We start from the raw sequence: 26170 nt of genomic DNA, 5'->3' as shown, positions 1-26170 counted from the left end.
TTCGATTTTTTGGCTCTCAAGTGGGCAGTAGTAGACAAGTTGCAGGACTACCTATATGGAGCTACGTTCGTGTTCAAAATGGACAACAATCCTTTGACCTACCTGTTGTCTACTACTAAATCATATGCCACTGGACATCGGTGGTTGGTCACATTGTCTGAGTTTTAATTCAGCCTGAAGTATTGGCCAGGATTGGGAAACTGAGATGCAGATGCCCTGTCCCAAAGACTGTATGTCACAGACATTGGCCTGAAAAGCTAGGTCCATTTGCCTCCTGAGGGAGTGTGTGCGGTGTGACAGGGAGTAGAGCATCGTCATAAGGGGGTCACGGGAGCTGAAGCTGTGGGAGTCACCCCTGCTGGAGTGCCCTGGTGCTACTGTTGTTTGACTCAAGTGCGCAGCCAAGAACTGGCCCAGCTGACCAGGGAAGCCTTGAGAAGGGATCAGAGTGAGGATCCACTATGTAATCTTGTCAAGGAGGCTTTGGCAGTTCGGGACCCCCAGATGCTGCTAAATAGTTCTATTGATGGCTCAAAAGTAGTTCATAATGAATGGTAATGGATGCAGTTGCGAAGACAGATTCATATACAGGAAAGGCCCATCTGAGGAACCAGAAGGTGTTCGCCAATTGTTTCTTCCTGAAAAGCACAGACTGGTAGAACTGACCGCTCTTCATGACGACCATGGGCATTTGGAGCCAGACAGAACCCTTAAGCTAGTTAGGGACCGCTTTTATTGGCCAACTATGAGGGTTAAAGTCGAAAGTTACTGCCGTTTCTGCATTTGGTGCATCCAAAGAAAGACTTTGCCTGGTAGGGCTGCCCCAATGGGCCATCTGCAGAGCCAAGGGCCGATGGAACTGGTGTGCATTGATTTCTTGTGTCTAGAACCTGATCTGAGTGGGCGGTTGTCTTGGTTGTGACAGATCATTTCACCCATTATGCTCAGTCCCAGCTTTGCCAACCGCCCCTAGTAAAAGCAGGGCACTTTTCTCCTGCCCGTAACAGGAGAAAAGTGTCAGTAAAAATGGCGGCGACGGGTCAGGACTGCGCATGTGCAGTTCCAGAAATCGCAGATTCCTCCTGCTGCCTTTGCCCAGCCCACCCGCTGTGGCGTGCAACCAATGATGTGTCAGCGCATTTTTCCCGCCGCACCAACACCAGCCTATAAAAGGCAGGAGTCGAGTGGGCGGACGGAGGAGCCTCATGGTGGACTGGACAGAGCAGGCGCTGGTGTGTGTGTGAGTTGGAGACGTGTGGACTTGGACCGAACTGGTGTGACTGACCCATGCCTGGCTGAGGCTGATTGAGCCTGGTGGTGAGTGCAGAGCCCAAACCAGCCTACAACAACAAGGCAGCCAAAAAGTTTGGTCGTGACTCCTGACTCAGAGAGAGACAGAGACAGGCAGCCCACAGGACTCTGGAGGCAGAGGGTGATGGTGGCAGGGGGTGATGGCGGCAGGGGGTAATAGTGGCAGGAGGTGATGGTGGCAGGGGGTGTTGGTGACAGGAGGTGTTGGTGATAGGTGATGGTGGCAGGGGGTGATGATGACAGGAGGTGTTGGTGGCAGGTGATGGAGGCGATGGGTGATGGTGGCAGCAGATCTTTAGAATTGGGGACATAAATGATGGTGATCCTAGTAGCTACCATGGATTTCCCCTCACATTCTGTGGTGGTTAGCGAACAGAAGTGAAGGGGAAATCTCTACAGTTGGACATAGGTGACAAAAACTGATGGACTAAATAATCTGCCCTTATTATATCGAAAATAATATCTACCTTAAATCACGTTGCTATTTGATTAGTGTACTTGTTTGCAGCCGGAATACTGAAATTTGCACTTAAAGATGTAGTTTTGTTACTTTTGTAAAATACCAGTAAAAACTTGGCTGTGCCAGTAAATTTTGGGTGTCGTGCCAGTGAATTTCAATCTGATAGGTTGGCAACACTGCTCAGGCCTTCCTGACCAAAGAACAGCAAGCTAGTACTGTTGTTAAAACTCTGGTGGGGAAGTATTTTGGCCTGCCTCAGCGCTTGCATTTGGAACAAGGCCGGGATTCCAAGAGCAAGTTAATAAAAAGACTGTGTGAAGAATTGAGCATTCAAAAATCTAGAACCACATCTTATCATCCCCAAGGACATCCAGCCAGAACGTTTCAATCCTACTTTATTGAACATGTTAGGAACCCTACCTTTGGAAAAGAAGCAACATTGGGGTGACTACATTGCTTCAGTGGTCCATACTTACAATAGTATGGTGAACCACTGGGTACTCTCCTTACCTGTTGATGTTCGGGAGAGAGGTTCGTTTGCCTGTGGATCTGGCTTTTGGAAAGTCCTTGGATCCTGTGGATAGACTTCGGAGAAGCTTGAAGACTGCCAATGAGAAAGCCAAGGAAGCATCCACCGCTAGACAGCAGAGAAACAAAAGGAACTTTGATCTCAAGGTGAGAGTCCAAGACTTGCAACCAGGAGATCAGGTGCTATTGTGCAACTTGGAGGTACCAAGAAAACATACATACACACCAGATTCTCCCTGAAGTAAAGACAGGTCCACTCAAGACCTTGCATCGGAAACCACCTGCTGCCCATATCTGTAGCTATTCCAGTATCTCCACCTTCTTGCTCTGATGCACCCAGCTCCCCTACTGTGAGATCTAGAACTCATTGGGCATCTGAATCTACCTCTCAGGAGGCTGAAGAAGAGGAGAGTGATGAATAAGTACTAACCCTTGACTGGTTATGGATTCCCCCACTTGAGGATACCACCAGAGTCTCTCAGTCTCCAATGGAAGACAGAAATGAAACATCTCAACCTGAAAGGGTAGAACATCAGTCTTTTGAGACAGGAGGGCCTGCACACTCCCCCGGGAGAGGTACGGACTGGAGGGGTTAAACCAGAACCAACTGACAACCCTGAGGTACAAGATCTTGGAGAAGCTCCAGTTCCATGAAACAGTAGGAGAGACTATTCCTGAGAGTCTGGAAGAACCAGAGCCCAGTTGTAATTTTTTGGGGGATGAATTGCTTCCTGAACCTTTAGAGAGCATATACTCAAGACTTAAGCCGCGTACACACGTGGCGGACTGTCTGGCCAACTTAGTCCGTCAGACAATCCGACGGACAGTCCGTCATACTTTCGAATGAACGGACTTGCCCACACACGGCCCTTTTTGAGCGGACTAATACGGCGGACTAAGTCCGCCATACTATCCGCCCTACTTTTGAAATGAACGGACTCGCCCACACACGCGGAGGAAAGTCCGCTCATTTCGAGCGCGTCTCCAGGTAGGGGGGTCCCGCGAAGGAGACGTCGCTGGCCCCGCCGCCTGGTATGGACTTAAAGGGGAACCCCAACGCCGAAAAAAATCAGCGTGGGGGTCCCCCCCAAGTCCACAACAGACCCTTGTCCAAGCACGCTACCCGGCCGGCCAGGAAAGGGGGGTGAGCGAGCGCCCACCCTTCTGAGCCGTACCAGGCCGCGTGCCCTCAACATGGGGGGGGTGCCTTGGGGAAGGGTGGGCCGCGCGGCCCCCCCACCCCAAAGCACCTTGTCCTCATGTTGATGAGGACAAGGGCCTCTTCCCGACAACCCTGGCCGTTGGTTGTCGGGGTCTGCGGGCGGGGGGCTTATCGGAATCCGGGAGCCCCCTTTAATAAGGGGGCCCCCGGATACCGGCCCCCCACCCTATGTGAATGAGTATGGGGTACAATGTACCCCTACCCATTCACCTGTGGAAAAAAAGTACAAAAAAAACACAACACAGGGTTAAAATATTTTATTGCACAGCTCCGGGGGTCTTCCGTCTTCGGGGGTCTTCTCGCCGGACTCCTCCGCTATCTTCTTGTAGCTCTTTTGCTAGCGGAGGAGTCCGGCTTTCTTCCTCGCCGCCGGCCTCTTCTCCCGACTTCGGGGGTCTTGTCCCCCTCTTCGGTTCTTCTGCCGGGCCACCACGCCTTCTTATAGCTCTTTTACAGGCGGTGGCCCGGTCTTCTGTCGCCGCCGTCGCCGTTCTTCTTAGACAGAAAATGTGTCCTCCTAAGAGATTAACATATGACACCCTTGGAAAAACATCTGATTAACTCATTTCTACAGCTCAATGTTCTAGCCAAGTGCTAGCCTCCTCTACTGAAGCTTTGGTAGAGGATGACCCTGTTCCACTCTCTTACACTACTGGTGGGTCCCCTGCTGTGCCAGAGGACTGCGGCCTACCATGCAGCAACATAGCAATCCCAGCTCCGACCCAGGTGGGTTCAACGTTGCTTGCTACACGAAGGGTACCACTGCAATGTCACTGTAAATAGCAGGATCAAACGACTCACGGTCCCAGCAGCCAGACTGTCATCTCTGCCCATTCTGCAAAAGGAAGAATCGACTTGCATTGCTCTTCAGGAGGTTCCTACACTGTTCTCCAGTTTGGTGAGAGGGCATCTGCTCACCAATTCTATTCCTGCCACCATCATATTTCACAGGACACTGTATACAGACACTTTACACCTGGAATTGCTTTAAGGATTACTGTTGGTCAGGCTCAGGTGCTTTGCCTTGTCTACATATCACTGTGCCACACTCAGAATTCTTGTTCTTTAAAGCTCCAACGTGCTGGTGAAGATAATTACAAGGCCTTGCATCCTGGACACTTCTATTCTATTGCTATTTAAAGGGAAACACCACTAATACCTATATTACCTCATCTCTCATTAGGATTAATGATGATTTTTACATGTAGGAGAGAAATGTCAGAATTGGCTTGGGTGCTCCAGAACGCCTGATGGTGCTCCCTGCATGTTGGGCCTCTGTATGTGGCCAGGCTGTGTAAAAGTCTCACACATGTGGTATCGCTATACTCGGGAGCAATAGCAGATTGTGTTTTGGGGTGTAATTTGTGGTATACATATGCTGTGTGTGAGAAATAACCTGATAATATGACAATTTTGTGGAAAAATAAATCTTGATTTTTGCAAAGAATTGTGGGAAAAAATGACAACTTCAAAAAACTCATCATGCCTCTTACTAAATACCTTGGAATGTCTTCTTTCCAAAAAGGGGTAATTTGGCGGGTATTTGTACTTTTCTGGCATGTTAGGGTCTCAAGAAATGAGATAGGCCATCAGTACTTCAGGTGTGATCAATTTTCAGATATTGGCACCATAGCTTGTGAACTCTATAACTTTCACAAAGACCAAATAATATCCACCAATTTGTACATAGTTTTACCAAAGATATGTTGTAGTATAAATTTCTGGGGGTGAGGTGCACATCGGTCATAATAGCATGTGCAAGCAATCAAGCCTTTCCAAGGGCTTATATCATAGAAAAAAATCAAGAGGGATTGCTGAACAAAAATGTTTTAATGAAAAATGTAAAACATCCAAAATATACAGGCAGTCATAGTTAAGATCCCTTTCACACTAGGGCGTTGGGGCCGTTGGCGGTAACGTGCATTCCGTGGTGTACTGTTTCTAATACACTTCAGGTGGTGTATTAATATAAATATATACAGTTTTGTGTGTGTGTGTGTGTGTGTGTATATATATATATATATATATATCCAGTGTAGTCTATATCTACAGTGCATTCCGTGGTGTACTGTTTCTACTACACTTTTGCTGGTGTACACAATACAGTGCAGCCATAGTGCAGTTGCTACTACTTTTCTGGTGGTGTACACAGTACACAATACAGTGCAGCCATAGTGCAGTTGCTACTACACTTCTGGTGGTGTATACAATAAAGTGCAGCCATAGTGCAGTTGCTACTACTGTTCTGGTGGTGTACACAGTACACAATACAGTGCAGCCGTAGTGCAGTTGCTACTACTTTTCTGGTGGTGTACACAGTACACAATACAGTGCAGCTTTAAGTACAGTTGCTACTACACTTCTGGTGGTGTACGCAGTACACAATACAGTGTAGTGTGGTGTTGCAAAACAAAATATACATCATGTCCAGAAGGCCACCAAGGAGAGGCAGATGCTCACAGGCCAGACCAGACATATGATGACCTCCCATGCAGTCCGTTGGCAACAGCACTTGAAAGACCCACATCAAAGAAAAAGGCAGACTTCTCCTTGCTCCTCATCTGGTTTCTCCAACCCCACTATACCTCCAGTCCTCTCAAAAACCTGCAGAGGAATGAAGTTATAGCAATAGGTGTCCTAAGTACTTGCAGCCAATCTGCTAGCAGTACACCACCATCTGATTTTAGCAGGAAAATTTCCCTACCCCAGTTGCTAACGGTCCCAGCCATCCACATGCTCAGTGTTTGAATGCTAGCTTGGCCAAATTGCTAGCACTGCAACTGCTGCCTTTTCAGATGGTAGACTCTGCCCCCTTTCGTGAATTTGTGGAATGTGCTGTACCTCAGTGGCAGGTTCCAAAACGCCATTCCTTTTCATGGAAGGCCATTCTGGCTCTCTACCGGCATGTGGAAGGCAATGTTTTGGCCTCGTTGGATAGGGCGGTCAGCAGTAAGATGCATATTATCACTGACTCAAGGTCTAGAAGGCATGGGCAGGGACATTACCTTTCCTTCACGGCACACTGGGTAACTCTGCTGGCAGCTGGGAAGGATGTAGGACAGGGTTCAGTATTTTTGGAGCTTGTTCTGCCACCATGCCTCCAAAATACTAGTGGTGATTCTGCCCCAGCTCTCTCCTCCACCCCCTCCTCTTCTTCTTCCTCTATGGCCTCTTCTGCAGATTTGTCCTCTGAACCAGCGGTGCTCTGTAATGGTTCAAGGGGTTATGCAAGCACTCAGGCAAAAGGATGCCATGCAGTGCTTGAGTTGCTCTGCTTAGGGGACAGGAGCCACACTGGGGCAGAGATTCTGTCAGCTCTGCAGGGGCAGGCTCAGAGGTGGTTGACGCCACTCCAGCTTCAGCCAGGAATGGTTGTATGTGACAATGGCACCAACCTTCTCTCCGCCCTCTGTCAGGGACACTTGACCCATGTTCCATGTTTGACACACGTCCTGAATTTGGTGGTACAGTGGTTCTTGAGCAGGTACCCAGGCTTACAGGACCTCATGAGGCAGGCCAGAAAAGTCTGTGGTCATTTCTGCCAGTCATACAATGCCAGTGCTCAGCTGGCTGACATTCAGGGAATGCAACCTGCCCACGAACCGCCTCATTTGTGACATGCCTACCAGGTTGAACTCAACGTTGGCAATGCTGCAGTGTCTGCACATGCAGCAGAGGGACAATCAATGAGTACCTGTGTGAACATGGCACCAGGACAGAGTCATGCGAGCTTGGCTTCTTTTTTCGCCACGCCAGTGGCTACTGATCAAGGATGCATGCACTGTCCTGTCACCATTTGAGGAGGCCACAAGGATGGTGAGCAGTGACAATGCATGCATCAGTGATATTGCAGCACACGATTTTTGAAATAATGGACAGGGCACTTGAGTCAGAACAGCAGGAGGAAGAGGAGGACTTCCTTACCTCTTAAGGCTCCCTTTATCCAGATAGTATTCCTGTGGGCCCGCCAAACACACAGGAAGAAGAAGAGGAGGAGGAGGATTTTGTCAGCATGAACGTGGAGGATAACACTCAGCAGTAGTCTTCAAGGCATGGTTTTTAGTCCCCAGAAACCCAAGGAGTTGTATGTGGCTGGGAGGAGGTTGTTGCGGATCGTGTGATCCTTACTGACCCAGAGGACTCAGAATCGAATGCATTTGCAAACTTACACTGCATGGTCTTCCTGATTCTGCAAAGCCTACGAAAGGACCCCAGGATTCATGGTATCAAGGAGAGGGATCATTACTTGCTGGCAACCCTTCTTGATCCACGTTACAAGGGTAAGGTTGCTGAACTCATTCTGCCTTTGCAGAGGGAGCAGAGGATGAAACATCCTCAGGAGGCTTTGAAAAAAGGTTTGTGCAATGCATTTCCAGACACTGTGTTACAATTTTCCGGTGCTGGACAATGTGTTGCTGAGGCTTTGTTCAGTCAGAGGAGGAGCGGTGGAGAAGGTGGCCAGCTAACCATTGCCTTTAGACAATTTTTCAGTCCTCAGCGCTAAGGTCTGATCGGTTCAAGTAACCATCGCAAGTGTCTGCATTACATGGTGCAGGAATATTTAGGGGCAAGAGCAGACTTGGAGACCTTTCCAACAGAGAATCCACTGGGTTACTGGGTCTTGAGGATGGACCACTGGCCAGAACTTGCTCAATATGCAACTGAGCTACTGGCCTGTCCTGCATCCAACGTTCTTTCTGAGCGCACATTCAGTGCTGCTGGTGGGTTTGTAATGGATCATAGAGTGCTCCTGTCCACAGACTCCATTGATAGGCTCACATTCATAAAAATGAATCAGTCTTGGATCAGCAGCAATCAAGCACCTGATGCTGATGTAACTGATTGAATTTTCTATGGATGTGGGATCCCTTGAAGACTGCCTATGCTGAGTGAGTATCCTATTCCCCCTTAATCTTGATGACGCTAGCTTCCAACAATATTTTTGGTTTAGGGCACCACCACCACCTAAGGCCCAATTTTTCTGCCCCTGTTTAACAGGGGCATGTGATTACAATTTTTGATCCAATATTTCACAGCAAGGCCTGTTCCTGTGCCCAACAAGAGTATCTGCAAGGGCTTATAGTGTTGTGGCACCACCACCACCAAAGGCCCATTTTTTCTGCTCCTTTTCAACAGGGTCATGTAATTACAACTCTTGATCTAATATTTCACAGCAGGGCCCGTTCCTCCACCCAACAAGAATATCTGTGAGGGGTTAAAGTGTTGTGGCACCACCAGCAAAGGCCCAATTTTTCTGCCCCGTTTAAGAGAGGCATGTAATTACAATTTTTGATATAGTATTTCACAGCAGGGCCTGTTCCTGCTCTCACCAAGTGCAACTGTGAGGGTTTAGAGTGTTGTGGTACAACCAACACCTAAGGCCAAATTTTCTGCAGAGTATATAGGACAGGCCATATAGTATATATACTTCTGTTCAGTGTATATGGGGCCTGGCGGACTCCCACGCCATTTAAAAAAGAAAATGGGTTTGGGGTTCCCCTTAATATCCATACCAGGCCCAAAGGGCCTGGTAATGGACTGGGGGGGGGTAACCCATGCCGTTTTTCTCAATGATTTTCGTCTATATTGCGGGGCCCGACAATACATTACAGCCGCAAGAAGTTTTAAATTGCTTTTTTCCTTTTGAAATGTCTTTTTGCTGTGGTATTGTTCTAAACACGGGAAAACTGTGCCACTTTACAGGTATACTATAGACACCCCCCAGGCACGATATTTAAAGGAATATTTCATTTTATTGTTTCACTTTAAGCATTATAAAAATCACTAAATAAATACAGCGCTCACAAACAAAGAGCCATAATAGGTGACAAAAAACATATAGTCCATATAAAGAAAAAAATGTGTTTTACAAATAAATACAGTCCATATAAAACTAAAAAGGTGCTTCACAACTAATGTGCAAAATCGCAGGGAATGCTTCACATCTGGTGTGCAAAAAGTGCAGAGATAAAATGTTGCAGAAATTTTTTTCAGGCGTACCAAGACATCCCCACATGTGTCTTCACTCACCAAATCACAATGACACCCAGTTTTTCAGTCTGGTAGTCAATACAGGCTTACAACGATATCCAGAAAATGACACATGATGGCGGGTTCACTGATGAGATGATAGACGATCTTTCAACGTAAATATTCATATAATACAGGTACCCAGAAAGGAAGAAAAAAGGGGGACCAATTGTGAAGTATGCTAAGAAAGCTAATTTATTGCACTTAAAGTGTATACTTACAAATGTAAGCTAAAAACAGGCATTGAAATTGTAAGAAGATGCAGCAAACACAATTAGGAGCGTTTCTATGAGACCGGAAGTGATGTCAGTGCCGGAAGTGAGTCACGTAAATGCATTTCGCCCCCCCCCCCCCCCCCCCCCACAGGGCTTCATCAAAGGGTGTCTTGGTACGCCTGAAAAAAAAATTCTGCAACCTTGTCTGCACTTTTTGCACACAACATTAGTTGTGAAGCACCTTTTTAGTTTTATATGGACTGTATTTAGTTGTGAAACACATTTTTTCTTTCGTTCATATGGACTATATGTTTTTTGTCACCTATTATGGGTCTTTGTGAGCTCTGAATTTATACATTTTGTCACTATGGTCAAGTGTTTAGCACTTTGTATATAGCAGCTACATTCATTTTTTACCAGCCATTTTTTACATCATCAGTGCAAGTTTATATATTTAGATTATATATTTTCCCAGTTATAAAAAATCACTGCTTCCGAAAAAACTTTTTTAAGTTTTAAAAAAAATGTTTTGCATTGATACATGCCCCCTGGGGCAGGACCCGGATCCTCAAACAGTTTTTATGGCAATAACTTTCATATAAGCCTTTAAAATTATCACTTTTGATTTTTCATGTTTGTGTCCCATAGACTTTAACGGTGTTTGCCTGTTCGCATGTTCTGCTGCGAACCAAACCGAGGGGTGTTTGGCTCATTCCTAATCCTGATCAGAGTTTGACCCAAATTCTCTCCATGCCTCAGAATTCTGGATCACATATAAGGATTTACCAATCTTGGGCAAACTGTCATTCAGTTGTAAGTCAGTTTAACCCTTTTCAGTGAAAACCCCTCATCCTGCATGGGTGAGAACCACTGAGTTCTCCAAAACTGCATTCAGAACAGTCCCCTTAAAGGGACCATAGCCCAAATAATGGGGGAAAATACCTGCCTTTCTGGGACTATCACTGGTGGCATCATTAATATTTATATACTGTAAGATATTGGGGTGATTCGGCTCAAGTAGTGTATGTGATTTGAAGAAACGCGTGTCAGTCCAGACGCCGCGAGAACCGGAAGTACTATAAGAGGCGTCTATAATGCCGTGTTATTACAGATTTGCCGCTTCACTCTTTTTATTGTTGTAAATGTCCATTTGGTCCTTGTTTTTAATCAAACCCACTTGTTCATACATACTATGCCATGCGCTGTGTGTGAACATCCATGCTGAAAGCTTATACTGGGAATATAGGATCCGAGGGAGACATCATCCATCATCATTGAACCTGGGTAGGGCCCACCACCTTATTACCTCTTAAGCCTAATGCCATCTGCATGGAGGTAAGAGCATAGTGAGCACAGTGTGACACACACGAAGATCTCACATTGGAGGCTATTTACTGAAGATAGCGATTTAAGCACTTCATGCACTTTTTGCACAAGTTCACTATTTTATTTTTTCCTCACTTTTTTATGAACCATGAATATTTGATCACAACCTTTCCATTATGCCAGCTTTGATCCTTATTGTGATCATTTGGGACTGTATTGACTATTTTTGCTTGATTTATTCACTCACATTTTCTATTGAGCACTAGTCACTTTATTTCGCTATTTATAAGTGTTTTTTTGCACAGGATAATTTTTCATAGTTTGCACTGGAACACTGCACAGTGTTATATATGATTACCGTATATACTCGAGTATAGGCCGACCCGAATATAAGCCGAGGCCCCCAATTTACCCCCAAAAAACTGGAAAACTTATTGACTCGTGTATAAGCCGAGGGTGAGACATGGCTGTCCATCCCTGTGTGTGTGTCCGTCCATCCCTGTGTGTCCATCCATCCCTGTGTGTGTGTCCGTCCATCCATCCCTGTGTGTGTATCCATCCATCCATCCATCCATCCCTGTGTGTGTGTGTGTGTGTGTGTGTGTGTATTCATCCATCCATCCATCCCTGTGTGTGTGTGTGTGTGTGTGTGTATCCATCCATCCATCCATCCCTGTGTGTGTGTGTGTGTATCCATCCATCCATCCATCCCTGTGTGTGTGTGTGTGTGTGTGTGTGTGTGTGTGTGTGTGTGTGTCCGTGCAGCCTTGTGTGTGTGTGTGTGTGTGTGTGTGTGTGTGTGTGTCCGTGCAGCCTTGTGTGTGTGTCCAGCCTACCTGTGTCCCAAGCCTCCGTCCCGAGCCGCCGTCGTCCCGAGCCTCCTCCGACCCGTGCCGTGCCTCCTCCGTCCCGTGCCTCCTCCGTCCCGTGCCGTGCCTCCTCCTTCCCGTGCCTCCTCCGTCCCGTGCCGTGCCTCCTCCGTCCCGTGCCTCCTCCGTCCCGTGCCGTGCCGATGGATCGCCGCTCTTCTCGGCGGCCATTCTACAATTCAAAATTCCGCCTCCGCCTGTGATAGGCGGAACACTCAATTTCCCAGCAGCCTGTGTTCCGCCTATCACGGACATCCTCTCATACTCGTCCGTAGTATGAGAATGAGCGGATGTCCGTGATAGGTGGAACACTGACTGCTGGGAAATTCAGTGTTCCGCCTATCACAGGCGGAGGCGGAGAAGGAGGCGCGGCTTTTAAATTTTAATGTCCGCCGTCTGTCTGCTCGATACGCTGATCGAGCGGGCAGACAGCGGTGACTCGAGTATAAGCCGAGGGGGCACTTTCAGCCTCAAAAAAGAGGCTGAAAATCTCGGCTTATACTCGAGTATATACGGTATACAGTCATTATTGTTTACAGCATTTGCACATTTATATTGTTTGCATCATTTGCACAGTGATCTACTCGCACAGTGAGCCAATACTCATAGTTATTGTTTATAGGACTTGCATAGTTATATGATCTGCATTATTTGTACAGTGATATATTTGCACAGCGGGTTTAATAGGAATATACCTCAATATTTATATGGTTTAGCACAATCAACAGCGCTGATCATCCTCTATATTTATTTGTCCAGTTTTATTGAAAGTACAGGGAGATGAGGAATCTGTGGGAGGTCAAACACAGTTTATATTACAATAAACAAGTAAGGAAGGCAATGCTGTAGAAACTTCTGGTATTTGTGAAGACTCAGGTACCCGAAGCAAACATGAAGTTTTTGGAAAATAAAACTGTGATCTTGAGGAACATGTATAAGAAGGAGCACAATAAGATCCAGGCTTCCCCCAGACCAGGAGCATCAACAGAGAATGTTTATGTCCCAAGGCTGTGGTACTTCAACAAACTGAGGTTTCTGGACAACCAGACTGAAGCCAAGGAAACTCTTTCGACCCTTCCCTCCACCCTTCCCTCCACCCCAGCAGAGGCTTCCCAGGAACAACCTGGACCTTCCATCCTGGAAGAAGTGGATGCGCCCAGCTGGAGCCAGGTATATTAGTTTTAGACATATTTATTGTCCTATTAATGATGTTAACTAGATTTTATAATTGCTTACAAATCATTGATTTTATACCAAAAATGATGTATACATATGACTAGACAGTAGTGGCCAAAAATGTTGGCAACCAGCTTGAAAAATGCTGGGGTCAGAATGATAGTGTTTTCTATTTATTAACCACTTGACCACTGGGCACTTAAACACCCTTAATAACCAGACCAATTTTCAGCTTTCGGTGCTCTCACATTTTGAATGACAATTACTCAGTCATGCAACACTGGACCTATATGAAATTTTTGTCCTTTTTTTCACACAAATGGAGCTTTCTTTTGGTGGTATTTAATCACCGCTGGGTTTTTTATGTTTTGTGCTATAAAAGAAAAAATACAGAAAATTCTGTAAAAAAATGAATTTTTCTTCATTTCTGTTATAAAATTTAGCAGATTAGTAATTTTTTCTTCATAAATTTTGGCCAAAATTTATACCACTACATATCTTTGGTAAAAATAAGTACAAATTGGTGGATATTATTTGGTCTTTGTGAAAGTTATAGAGTCCACAAGCTGTGGTGCCAATATCTGAAAATTGATCACACCTGAAGTACTGGCGGCCTATTTCAATTCTTGAGACCCTAACATGCCAGAAAAGTACAAATACCCCCCAAATGACCCCTTTTTGGAAAGAAGACATTCCAAGGTATTTAGTAAGAGGCATGATGAGTTTTTTGAAGTTGTCATTTTTTCCCACAATTCTTTGCAAAATCAAGATTTTTTTTTTTTTTCACAAAATTGTCATATTATCAGTTTATTTCTCACACAGCATATGCATACCACAAATTACACCCCAAAACACATTTTGCTATTACTCCCGTGTACGGCGATACCACATGTGTGAGACTTTTACACAGTGCGGCCACATACAGAGGCCCAACATGCAGGGAGCGCCATCAGGCGTTCTGGAGCACCCAGGACAATTCTGACATTTCTCTCCTACATGTAAAAATCATCATTTATTTGCTAGAAAATTACATCGAATCCCAAAACATTATATATGTTTTTTTAGCAAACACCCTGGAGAATACAATGGTGGTCGTTGCAACTTTTTATCTCGCACGGTATTTGCACAGCAATTTTTCGAATGCTTTTTTTTGGAAAAAAAACTGTTTTGTGCTTAAAAAAAAAAAACACAGTAAAGTTAGCCCAATTTTTGCATAATCTGAAAGATGAAGTTACACCGAGTAAATCGATACCTAACATGTCACTCTTCAAAATTGCACAGGCTCGTGGAATGGCGCCAAACGTCGCTACTTAAAAATCCCCATAGGCGACGATTTAATTTTTTTTTTACTGGTTATATGTTTTGAGTTACAGAGGAGGTCTAGGGCTAGAATTATTGCTCTCGCTCCAACGTACGCAGCGATACCTCACATGTGTGGTTTGAACACCGTTTTCATATGTGGGCGGGACTTACGTATGCGTTCGCTTCTGCATGCGAGCACATGGGGACAGGGGCGCTTTAAAAAAAAAAAAAAAATTTTTATTGTTCATTTTACTTTATTTATTTTAGTTTGACATTTTTTTCCCCAAAAATAAATTTTTTGATCACTTTTATTCCTATTACAAGGAATGTAAACATCCCTTGTAATAGGAATATGGCAGGACAGGTCCTCTTTACAGTGAGATGTGGGGTCAATAAGACCCCGCATCTCACCTCTAAGCTGGGAAGCCTGAAAAAAAAAAAAAAAAAAGATTCTGGATTTGATAGTATTGGCGAGTCGGTAGAGGGCGGCGGGAGGGGGGGGGTGTCTATGGCTGGGTATTGCAGGGTATCACCGACTATGGCTGGGTATGGCTGGGTATATCAGAGTATGGCTGGGTATCTCAGAGTATGGCGTTGCAGAGTATTGCGTTGCAGAGCATTGCAGGATATTGGAGGGTGTTGCAGAGCATTGCAGAGTGTTGCACGGTATTGGCGGGTGTTGCAGAGCATTGCAGAGTGTTGCAGGGTATTGGTGGGTGTTGCAGAGCATTGCAGAGTGTTGCAGAGCATTGCAGAGTGTTGCAGGGTATTGGCGGGTGTTGCAGAGCGTTGCAGGGTATTGCAGAGTATTGCAGGGTAATGCAGAGTATTGCAGAGTATTGCAGGGTATTGCAGAGTATTGCAGGGTATTGCAGGGTATTGCAGAGTATTGCAGAGTATTGCAGGGTATTGCAGGGTATTGCAGAGTAATGCAGAGTAATGCAGAGTAATGCAGGGTAATGCAGAGTAATGCAGAGTAATGGCAGGGTAATGCAGAGTATTGCAGTGTAATGCAGACTATTGCAGAGTATTGCAGGGTATTGCAGAGTAATGCAGAGTAATGCAGAGTAATGCAGAGTAATGCAGGGTAATGCAGAGTAATGCAGAGTAATGCAGGGTATTGCAGAGTAATGCAGAGTAATGCAGAGTAATGGCAGGGTATTGCAGAGTATTTGCAGGGAATTGAGGGGTTAATTTTCGGTGAGCAGCGATGTGGGCACTGCAGATGCAGCCCACATCGCTGCTGACACCGATCTCTTCCCCCTCCGCTGTTCCGATCGGTACAGAGAGGGGGAGGGAGGAACCGGCGTCATAACATGACGCCGGTTTGTTTACAAGTGATCACTCCGTCATTTGACGGAGCGATCACGTGGTAAACGGCCGCGACGAGCGGCCGTTTACCGCGATCCGTGATGCAGGACCCGGCGGTCATGGATGCTCTCGAGTGCGCGCCCCAGGGGGCGCGCAAGAGCGGAATTCTGGGAGGACGTCATATGACGGCCTCCCACAGTTAAGAAACCGCCATGAAGCCGTCATTCGGCTATAGGGCGGTTATTAAGTGGTTAACATTCAATTTGCACGTTTTTGAGCTAAAAATTGTGTGTGACTGATGAAGCAAAATCTACAACTATGTCCCTTTTTTATACACAGGATGATCTCAGCCAGGAGGAGGGTCTGGAAAGCGTCAGCCAGGAGGAGGCTATGCTCAGTAGCAGCCAGGAGGAGGCCGTGCCCAGTGGTAGCCAGGAGGAGGCCGTGCCCAGTTGCAGCCAGGAGGTGGCTGGGCCCAGTAGGAGCCTCACCCAATCCCAGGTGCCATCCCTCGGCCTTACCACCAAAAGGCCTCGAAAGGGGACAATGACAGAGGAGGCAGCACTGGGCTTCATTAGGGAAGACAGCCATTTCCTCAGGAGCCCCCCCAACGCTGAAGAGGCCTATGGCTGCTATCTATCCACCAGGTTGCTGGAATTGGAGAAAGGACAACGCCTCCTCCGTGATTTTCTGATGCTCTTCAGAAGGGGTTAAGGGGCCAGCTAACTGCCACAAGTCCACCACCAGAGCCACAGCCTCCAAGGAAGGCTGAAGGGAAGAGAAGAAAGTGATGGCCTTTCAGTCTGCTCTGACAGAAGACGCAGGCTGTTGTAGTACCACAAACTGGGGACAGATATGTCATCTGCTGCTGGTCCTGATATCTGGCAATCCTGGACCAGATTGTGCTCCCTATTATATGGACTCCTCAAGCTACCAATTTTATTTTCCACAGACTTGTTGATGTGTGCCATGGGGGCCAAAAGGCTTCCAAAAATTACAAAAGTTTGTCCAGCGTTGTCTTCCTCTTTATTTAGTTACCAAGAATAAATGGATATTTTCTTTTCACAAAATACTTTTCTATGTGTTTTTATTCAAAAAGGACAGTTTGTCTGTGAGTAGGCAGGTACATTTAAAAAAGACAATGTCAAAGGGACAACAACCTCCTTGAGGTTAATAAAAAATATAAGATAATAATGTTATTGTGGTAGCTTGACACTCCAAAAAAAATTATATGCAGATCACTAGAATTTTTTTTTTAAGTAATCGTAAAATAAATCTTGATGAAATACAAAATTATAAAAGATGAGTATAAAAAATAATTGTAAACATTACTATGAAGATCGGGCTTTTAAAAATTAGAATATTAATCATGAGATGAGGATAAATAATGAAGAAAGAAGTTTGTGAGAACTCTGTGTGAATTTGAGCAGCAAAACAACTTCATTCTTCCAGCATTATAAAGAAGAAAAAAATGCGCTGCATTGAAAGATCACAGAATTAGCAGCATGAGAAATGTGCTTGCTCTAATACAAACACTAGTTTTACCACACCGAGCGCTTCCGTTGCATACTTGCTTCAGAGCATGCACCGTTTTTGGTTCGTTGGAACAGCATACAGACGAACGGTTTTTCCTGATAGGAATTGATTCCGTCAGAAAGATTTAAAGCATGTTCTATTTTTAGGTCTGTCAGAATTTTCATAAAAAAAGGTCTGATGAGGCCCACACATGATCGGAATATCTGATGAAAAAATTCTGTCTGACTTTTTCTGCCGGAAAGTCAGACCGTGTGTACGCGGCACACGACTGGCAGACTAGGTCCGACATTCTTCCCGACAGACTTTCGGCGAAGTTCCGATGGACTTTACGAATGAACGGACTTGTACACACACAATCACACCAAATTCCGATGGATTCGAACATGATGACGTACGATCGGACTAGAATAAGGAAGTTCATAGCCAGTAGCCAATAGCTGCCCTAGCATCGGTTTTCGTCCATCGGAAAAATTTGTTCTAAATCTAAAGTCCATCTGATTTTTCGACAGCAAAGATCCAATGAAGCCCACACACAATCGAATTGTCCGCCGGATTCGTTTGAAAAGTCCGTCCGTGTGTACATGGCATAAGAGTTATCTCCACTGAACTTATATCACCAATCCTTATTTCCATGACAACCCAAAATTTTCAGAATCCATTTCCCACAGGGACAGAAAGTGAGGGGAAATCTTCTGAACAGGGGCACAGACAGTAAAACAAACAATACAGGGATGTTAACCCTTCCTTATGCTATCCCAAAAACATAAAAATTATTTTTTTGGCTGTAGTTACACTTAACAAATGTACCTATTCCAACTTACAACATACAAATGAAACTTAAGAACAAACCTAAAGAACCTACAGTATCTTGTTTGTAACCCAGGGACTGCTGATAGAAGTAGAGTTGTTTCTTCACTAAATGGTCCATAACCATCCTGGAACAAATATGTGAATTTCAACTTTTGTCAGACCTAATGTGTGCATTTTTGTTCCAGGGCAAAGGCATCTTCAACAAGGGAGCTTAGAGCATGAACCAGCAAACAAGTAAATAATAACCTTTAGGCTCCGTTTCCACTAGTGTGACTTGTCATGCGACTTTGTACACATAAAGTCGCATGACAAATCACAGCCCATTGATTTCCATAGCACCTGCTCCCATCTATGTGACTTTATAAAGGTGCCTGCACTACTTTGATGCAACTTTGATCCAGAGAGTGTAAAGCTGCACTCAAACTTTGGAGTCGTACTAGTGGAAATATAGTACTTTGGAGTCGTACTAGTGGAAATATAGCAGAATTTTTTTTCTACAGGAAAAAAATCCCCAGACTGTTTTTTCATTCCTCACAGACTGTTTGAATTGTAGAGGATGATCCACCTCTTTAAGTGTTTAATATGGTTTATTTTCAGTTGCTTAATCATGAAATATATTTCAGTCAGTTGAAAGTGGGCATGAGAAGTTAGTGCCTTTCCACGACACTAATGTGATCAGAATTTCCAACAACCAAACCGTGGATTTATTTCCGACAGATGGCTGAAACCTGTCTTGCATACACACGGTTGCACAAATGTTTTCAGAAATTCAGATCAGCAAGAATGCGCTGACATACAACACGTACGACGGGACTACAAAAAGGAAGTTCAATAGCCAGTGCGCCACCTTTTAGGCTCCTTCTGTGTTAGTAGAAGTTTTGGTGAGAGACAATTTGCAATTTTCAGCCTCGTGCTTTTCAGATTGTTACTGCTCTTCAGTTTCTGTTTGTGGGCTGGTATCTGTTCTTCAGTACGTGTAGTCAGTTCGTATCTGTTTTTCAGTGCGTTCTTTTGTGCGTCCTTTCTGATTCTCAGGCCTTTCTGATTTTCAGATCCCTCTGTTAGTTTGTTCTGACCATCCAACCATTTTCTAGCCATGTTGCGGGTACGTACTCATTGTAGAGTTCGTGCTATATGGTGACTTGGTGTTGGGGTTCTTAATTTGTCCCAAGCACAGTCCTTGAACAGGGTGGGGAGGAGTTCATGGACGAAGAATTGGTTACACCAGGGTGACCAATTCTTGCACATGCCTTTGTTGAGGGAGATCTGTGAGAATAATCCTGATGATTTCAGGAATTATCTCCGGACGACTGAACCCATTTTTCACCATTTGTTGGCTTTGCTGTCCCCTTATATTACGAAGCAGGAAACCTGCATGCAGCAAGCCATCACTCCCGAGTAGAGGCTAGGCGCCACCTTGTTCTGGACAGGCATCTTCCCCCAGGCTCTGGGAATCATTATTCCAGAGACCTGGTCTGCCATCATTCAGGTCCTGCAGAAGGACTATATTAGGGTAAGTTTTCTCCTTTAACATCATATTCTATGTATTTAATGCTTGCTAATGTATTGTATTTATTTCATCATTCCATAATTACCATAATCGTAAGATGCTGTGAATGTCCCCTTTGTCCTCATGCATGCTGGAAGTTTTTAAAGTTCCTTTTTTGTCCTTCATGCATATTTGCCTTCATTAACCACCATAACAATGTATTTTGTCAGCTCCGTTGTAGTGCTTTACCCTAAACACCCCCTAAAAGGTGTACAAATGTGATTTTTGTCCTTAAATTCAGGCAGAGTGCAAGATGCTTTTTTTTGGGGTCCCAAACTCATTGGAACCCTCCCTCCCCCCAACCGCTAAGTCAACCAATACCAATCCTCTGTCTGCTGACTTTGCCAAGCCCATACACACTATCCTACCTCTTTTGTGTTCATATTTATGGATGATTTCACCAAAGCATGTAGTGCAAGGGCCTGTTTGAAAACTTTCAAATGGTACTGTTTCAAGTTTTGTTCTCCTATTATCTTGATAGGTAATTGCAGATTGTAAAATTGTGCTTCAGTTTGTACAGTATGTATTCATATTTTTGTATTATGACACTTCTTATCTGTCCAGTGGGCTGCCAATAGTGTAAGTAAGGAGGACCTGGCCAAAGTAACACACATTATGTATGCATTCAGCTCTCAATGAAGTGGAGAGGGTTACCTGTCCAAAACATCTACCCCCCCCCCCCCAAAAAATTTTTTTTTAAATGAGCCATCAGAGGGGGTGATGAATCTGATAAGTGGACCTTATATTTTTGTCTTTGAATACTCCTTAAAATAAATGTTATACTGATGTTGGCCAAGAATGTTTGTGTCTAATCTGCTTGCAATGTTATGTGCAAAAGTACTCATTTTTTTTTCTTGTTTGAATCCACAGTTTCCTTCAATGCCACAGGAATGGCAGACTGTGGCATCCCTCTTTGCCCAGCGGTGGGACTTTCCCAACTGCGGAGGGGCAATTGATGAGAAACACGTCCATATCAGGCTACGCCCCAACTCAGAGTCATACTACTACAACTATAAGGGGTCTAATAGTATTGTGATGTTGGCGGTGGTTTCGGCGACATACGAGTTTCTCTATGTGGATATGGGGAAGAATGGCTGGATGTCAGATGGTGGAGTCATTATCCTGACCGAGTTATACAGATGGCTCCAGAGTGGTGCCCTGGGATTGGTACCTACAGAAGACAATGTGGCTGGTCTACCATTCGTCTTTGTCACTGATGAAGCATTTGGGCTTGGTGAACACCTGATGTGGCCATTCCCCATGAGGACCCTCACGCTGGACCAGAGGATTTTTAACTACCGGCTGGCCAAAGCCAGAAGAGTGGTGGAGAATGCTTTTGGCATAATGGCCAGGGCTCAAGTCCTGCGGGAACGCATGGGAACGGTGTTCCCGTACTATTTCCACAGCGGGAACGCCGTTCCCATTAGTTGTCTGAGGGCTGAGGCTATGCAGCGCGTAGTCCGCCGCCGCTCCTCAGCCGCCGAGTGACTGGTTGCTAGGCAGGGGCCGCTCCGCATCTAGCAACCGGTCACATGACTTCGTCTGTGCACGTGGGCACGCACTGGCACGAGTCAGTGGGCAGTGTGACACGCTGCGCGCCTGCTGGTATACGGAGTTCTGGACTGTCCCCCCCCTCCCCTCTACCCAGTGCCAGACAGTCCTGGCCTCCTGGGGCCACAGCCGCTGCACTTTTCCAGTTTACTTCTCCCCCGAGAACAGAAGGGAAGAGGATATCATACCAGGTTAGTCACTAGTGTGTAAGTTGCACTCTGCAATACCCTGCCAATAGTCTACAATACCCTATCAATACTCTGCAATACCCTGCCAATACTCTGCAATACCCTATCAATACTCTGCAATACCTTGCCAATACTCATCAATACTCTGCAATACCCTGCCAATACTCTGCAATACCCTATCAGTATCAATACTCTGCAATACCCTGCCAATACTCTGCAATACCCTATCAATACTCTGCAATACCCTGCCAATACTCTGCAATACCTGCCAATACTCTGCAATACCCTATCAATACTCTGCAATACCCTGCCAATACTCTGCAATACCCTATCAATACTCTGCAATACCCTGCCAATACCCTATCAATACTCTGCAATACCCTGCCAATTCTCATCAATACTCTGCAATACCCTGCCAATACTCTGCAATACCCTATCAGTATCAATACTCTGCAATACCCTGCCAATACTCTGCAATACCCTATCAATACTCTGCAATACCCTGCCAATACTCTGCAATACCCTATCAATACTCTGCAATACCCTGCCAATACTCATCAATACTCTGCAATACCCTGCCAATACTCTGCAATACCCTATCAGTATCAATACTCTGCAATACCCTGCCAATACTCTGCAATACCCTATCAATACTCTGCAATACCCTGCCAATACTCTGCAATACCCTATCAATACTCTGCAATAGTCTGCAGTACCCCTATCAATACTCTGCAATACCCTGCCAATACTCTGCAATACATACCCTGCCAATACTCTGCAGTACCCTGCCAATACTCTGCAATACCCTATCAATACTCTGCAATATCCCGTCAATACTCTTCAATACATACCCTGCCAATACTCTGCAATACCCTGCCAATACTCTGCAATACCCTGTCAATACTCTGCAATACCCTGCCAATACTCTGCAATACCCTGCCAATACTCTGCAATACCCCGCCAATACTCTGCAATACATACCCTGCCAATACTCTGCAATACCCTGCCAATACATACCCTGCCAATACTCTGCAATACCCTGCCAATACTCTGCAATACCCTATCAATACTCTGCAATACCCTGCCAATACTCTGCAATACATACCCTATCAATACTCTGCAATACCCTGCCAATACTCTGCAATACCCTATCAATACTCTGAAATACCCTATCAATACTCTGCAATACCCTGCCAATACTCTGCAATACATACCCTATCAATACTCTGCAATACCCTGCCAATACTCTGCAATACATACCCTGCCAATACTCTGCAATACATACCCTGCCAATACTCTGCAATACCCTGCCAATACTCTGCAATACCCTATCAATACTCTGCAATACTCTGCCAATACTCTGCAATACCCTGCCAATACTCTGCAATACCCTATCAATACTCTGCAATACCCTGCCAATACTCTGCAATACCTGCCAATACTCTGCAATACCCTATCAATACTCTGCAATACCCTGCCAATACTCTGCAATATCCTATCAATACTCTGCAATACCCTGTCAATACTCTGCAATACCCTGCCAATACTCTGCAATACCCTGCCAATACTCTGCAATACCCCGCCAATACTCTGCAATACATACCCTGCCAATACTCTGCAATACCCTGCCAATACATACCCTGCCAATACTCTGCAATACCCTGCCAATACTCTGCAATACCCTATCAATACTCTGCAATACCCTGCCAATACTCTGCAATACATACCCTATCAATACTCTGCAATACCCTGCCAATACTCTGCAATACCCTATCAATACTCTGAAATACCCTATCAATACTCTGAAATACACTGCCAATACTCTGCAATACCCTGCCAATACATACCCTGCCAATACTCTGCAATACCCTGCCAATAGTCTGCAATACCCTGCCAATACTCTGCAATACCCTATCAATACTCTGCAATACCCTGCCAATACTCTGCAATACATACCCTATCAATACTCTGCAATACCCTGCCAATACTCTGCAATACATACCCTGCCAATACTCTGCAATACATACCCTGCCAATACTCTGCAATACCCTATCAATACTCTGCAATACTCTGCCAATACTCTGCAATACCCTGCCAATACTCTGCAATACCCTGCCAATACATACCCTGCCAATACTCTACAATACTCTTCCAATACTCTACAATACATACCCTGCCAATACTCTGCAATAACCTGCCAATACTCTGCAATACCCTATCAATACTCTGCAATACTCTGCCAATACTCTGCAATACTCTGCAATACCCTGCCAATGCTCTGCAATACTCTGCCAATACATACCCTGCCAATACTCTGCAATACCCTATCAATACTCTGCAATACCCTATCAATACTCTGCAAAACTGTGCCAATACTCTGCCAATACTCTGCAATACCCTGCCAATACTCTGCAATACCCTGTCAATACTCTGCCAATACATACCCTGCCAATACTCTGCAATACCCTATCAATACTCTGCAATATCCTGCCAATACTCTGCCAATACTCTGCAATACATACCCTGCCAATGCTCTGCAACACCCTGCCAATACTCTGCAATACCCTATCAATACTCTGCAATACTATGCCAATACTCTGCAATACTCTGCCAATACTCTGCAACACCCTGCCATTACTCTGCCAATAAATACCCTGCCAATACTCTTCAATACCCTGTCAATACTCTGCAATACTCTGCCAATACTCTGCAATACATACCCTGCCAATACTCTGCAATACCCTTTCAATACTCTGCAATACCCTTCCAATACTCTGCAATACCCTGCCAATACTCTGCAATACCCTATCAATACTCTGCAATACCCTGCCAATACTCTGCAATACTCTGCAATACCCTGCCAATACTCTGCAATGCAATACCCTGCCAATACTCTGTAATACATACTCTGCAATACTCTGCAATACCCTGCCAATACTCTGCAATACCCCACCGCTACTCTGCAATACATACCTGGCCAATACTCTGCAATACCCTGCCAATACTCTGCAACACCCTGCCAATACTCTGCAATACCCTATCAATACTCTGCAATACTATGCCAATACTCTGCAATACTCTGCCAATACTCTGCAACACCCTGCCAATACTCTGCCAATAAATACCCTGCCAATACTCTTCAATACCCTGTCAATACTCTGCAATACTCTGCCAATACTCTGCAATACATACCCTGCCAATACTCTGCAATACCCTTTCAATACTCTGCAATACCCTTCCAATACTCTGCAATACCCTGCCAATACTCTGCAATACCCTATCAATACTCTGCAATACTCTGCAATAGCCTGCCAATACTCTGCAATGCAATACCCTGCCAATACTCTGTAATACATACTCTGCAATACTCTGCAATACCCTGCCAATACTCTGCAATACCCCACCGCTACTCTGTAATACATACCTGGCCAATACTCTGCAATACCCTGCCAATACTCTGCCAATACATACTCTGCAATACCCTGCCAATACTCTGCAATACCCTGCCAATAATCTGCAATACCCCACCGCTACTCTGCAATACATACCCGGCCAATACTCTGCAATACATACCCTGCCAATATTCTGCAATACATACCCTGCCAATACTCGGCAATACCCTGCCAATACTCTGCAATACATACCCGGCCAATACTCTGCAATACATACCGTGCCAATATTCTGCAATACATACCCTGCCAATACTCTGCAATACCCTGCCAATACTCTGCAATACCCTGCCAATACTCTGCAATACCCCACCGCTACTCTGCAATACATACCCTGCCAATACTCTGCAATACATACCCTGCCAATACTCTGCAATACCTACCCTGCCAATATTCTGCAATACCCTGCCAATGCTTACCCTGACAATACTTACTCTGCCAATACCCAGCCATACCCATCCATGCTCAGCCAATATTACAGTGGGGGAGATGTATATTGCAGTGGGGACTATATGGTGGTGGCATTTTCACAGGTTTTTGCAAATTCAATAATTATTTGCTGATTCGAAAAATTATCCGATCTGTGACTCTGATCCGAGGAATGATCCGATCCATGAGTTTTTTGATCCGTTGCACCCCTACCAGTTTTCCTCTGTGTCCCCCTCCAGTTTTCCTCCGTGTCCCCCTCCGTTCTGCTGTCCCCTCCGTTCTGCTAATGTCCCCTCTGTTCTGCTACTATCCCCCTCCAGTTTTCCTCTCTGCCCCCCTCCAGTTTTCCTCTGTGTCCCCCTCCATTCTGCTACTTCCCCCCTCCGTGAAAACACCTGCTTCTCTGATGAGGGCACTGTTATGGGGACACTCTGATGGGGGGGCTGTCTGAAGGGAACCCCTGCTCTCTGATGGGGGCATTGACAAGGCTCCATTTGATGGGCACTGATCAGGCTGCATTAATGGGAACAGATGAGTGAGTGGCCTGGGGCCTGAGCCCCACTTTGCAGAAACAATACAGGCAGCCTGAGAAGAGGAGCTCCGGGCCGGCACACTCAGCATGCCCGACCTCACTCCCCTGCACAGACCAACACATGTGTGGACATCTTGCGGCAGAAGGAGCCCCACATATCGTAGCTTGCATAGAGACATAGTGCAGAAGGGGCCCCCAGTCCCCTGCGAGGGAACCGTTTTCACACATTTCTGGTGTTTTTTTATTAGTATAGCATACAGCTTAAATTATTTTGTTACATCTGTTCTAGATTTATTTAAGGCATGTGAATTTTGGAGGTGTCCTCGTAAACTGGTACTATAAATGTTGCAGTTTATTTGTTAAAGGAGTATGATTA

Source organism: Lithobates pipiens, unplaced genomic scaffold (assembly GCF_037356315.1).
Source record: "Lithobates pipiens isolate NorthernLeopardFrog02 unplaced genomic scaffold, aLitPip1_a1.2 Scaffold_25, whole genome shotgun sequence".
Lineage (NCBI taxonomy): Eukaryota > Metazoa > Chordata > Amphibia > Anura > Ranidae > Lithobates > Lithobates pipiens.
The sequence above is the reverse complement of the archived record's forward strand: the minus strand, read 5'-3'. Positions refer to the sequence as shown.